The sequence below is a fragment of the Psammomys obesus genome, unplaced genomic scaffold (assembly GCF_907164565.1).
Source record: "Psammomys obesus unplaced genomic scaffold, mPsaObe1.curated_primary_1811, whole genome shotgun sequence".
Lineage (NCBI taxonomy): Eukaryota > Metazoa > Chordata > Mammalia > Rodentia > Muridae > Psammomys > Psammomys obesus.
This window is the reverse complement of record NW_026592510.1, coordinates 23,237,169-23,239,802: the sequence shown is the minus strand read 5'-3', so window position 1 is coordinate 23,239,802 and position 2,634 is coordinate 23,237,169.

Genomic DNA, 2,634 nt, shown 5'->3' with positions numbered 1-2,634 from the left:
TCTATCTATCTATCTATCTATCTATCTATCTATCTATCTATCTATCTATCTATCTATACCTATCTTACCTACCTATCTGTTAGTTATCTATCATCTATCAATCATCTATGTGTATGTGCACTTATGTATATTATGTATGTATGTATATGTATGTGTGTATATATTATGCAGTTTCCTATACCTACATACATACAAAGAAACAAATTATATATATATATATATATATATATATATATATATATATATATATATATATATATATCCATGAGTTTAAATTTGTAAGTTAGGTGCAATAAAATTTAAGCACAATAACTAATAATAAAATGGAAGAATTATAACAATGTTCGGTAATAAAAGTTATATTAATGTGTTGTCTTTTAAAGAGATCAAGACAAATAGTAATGTGTTCAGACTATAGCTGACCATGAATAACTGGGTGGTGAAAGAAATATGGGCAAAGAGGGACCACTGAGGTTTACCACTCACTGGTTCTGTAGCTTTGAGCCAGCCAACCTTTCTAAGCTTTGGGTGTTTCATATATAAAGTAGAAATGTCTGTAAAACAAAATTGAAATTTTCTCAGCAATATATTTAAGGCTCTTGAGGGCTGAGCCTTGACCTTTTCCTCTAGCCTCATTCTTTACTCCTTTCTTATTCTGCTATTTTGCATATTCAATCCAGCTCATACATAAACCAGCATTAAACAGTCCTATACACAATCCAATACCTGGTCCCCATACTTGTTTTCTGCTTGATTTATTTTCCTCTTGCTGCTTGGGAGTAGATGCTCCTTGGTTTCTACCTCTTTTTCAAATTCACTGTCCAGCTTTCCAGTTCCATTTGCAAAATCTTCTGTCCCATTTTCCAGAATTATTCTCTTTTTCTCCACGCCAATGGTCACTGTTCTGATTCAGGGTCTCAGGTTTTACTTTCATTATTTTTCCTTCACTAACCTATCTGCTTATAGCAACTTGAGTGCTCATTTTAACAATATAATATGAGCTCCATTATGTTCTTACTTAAAACTTTCCAATGATTATTTACAGTGTTGGTTCTCTGAATCAAACATTACTTGAAAAGCATATGGACCCATAGTAGGGTTTATTGGCTTGTTGCAATTAGGGAGACAGACTAACATGGAGGACATTGGGACACCTCAGTATGGAATGCTAACAGTATTTTCCATTGGACCAGATGTGGGTTAGTTAATTTGGGGAAGGATTCAATAAAGTACGGTTTTGTTTCATATCTGGTGCCATCAGAAAACTATAGTGATTCTACCATTAGGTATCTAAACACTGGTTTAGGTAGGAATTTTTGACCTTTGCTATCTAGGAAGAATAGCAACCAATAAGGATTAATCACACACTGATTTTAGAATCATTTGTATATTTGTTTGTGCTCACCAGTTTCCTTTCCATACATAACCTTGTCACTAGTGAGAGGTGTGTATAATCCCCGATGGCGAGAATCGAGCATTACTCTGGGATTATTATAAGCTTAGCTGAGGTGCACAGCTCAGTGAGCAGAGACAATGTAAACAACTTCCTAGAATTACAACCTCAGACCAAGTTACCCTGAGACTACAATAACAGAATAAAATAGCCCAGTTCATAATTTTGTTCACACACAGACAAAAATACTATGGTGTCACCCATAAAATATCACATCATAAAATTATATACATACATATATGTATACTATGTGTGTATATATATATATATAATTGTATTAAATATATAAAATTGCATTATATATAAAATTATATTATATAATACAAACACATTTAATTAGCCAAAGTTAAGTAATCAGATACTTATTTAATTAATATTAATGCATTAAAATATTAATGTAATTAAAATATTAATGAATGTTTAATTAATTATAATATGTTTGTATTAAAATATAAATATATTAATATATTTCTATTATACAATATATTACACGTTATATAAGATGCAATTATATCCATGTATGGATGCAACCTAGAGCCCCTGCTCAGATGTAGCCCTTGGTAGCTCAGTATCCAAGTGGGTACCCTAATAAGGGGAACAGGGACTGTTTCTGACATGAACTTGGTGGGCTCTTTGACCTCCCCCCCAGGAGAAGCAGCCTTGCTAGGCCACAGAGGAGGACTTTGCAGCCAGTTCTGAAGACACCTATAAACCAGTATCAGATGGAAGGGGAGGAGGTTCTCCCTCATCAGTGGACTTGGAAAGGGGCAGAGAGAAGATGAGGGTGGAAGGGTGGGATTGGGAGGGAAAGAGGGAGTGGGATACAGCAGGGATACAAATTAACAAACTGTAACTAATATTAAAAAAATTAAAATTAAAAAATAGTCAAAAAAGATGCAATTATATATAAATCAAATTTATGTATAAAATATAGCATATATTATATATAAGATGCAAAGCCCAAAGATAGGGCTCAGGCTATATATATATTTGTTTTTGTATATTGTCTTCTTTGACTGTACCTCAACACTACTCTACAAGCTCAACCAACCATTTTAAAGGCTTTCCTATCTTGAGCAGTTTTATAGAGGTTCACCTCTCGCTGTGATTTCTTGTTGTGTTTGGGGTTAACTTAGTGCTCAGTGCAAGGGCTTTCCCCAGCTTGATGTATGGGGTTTTCA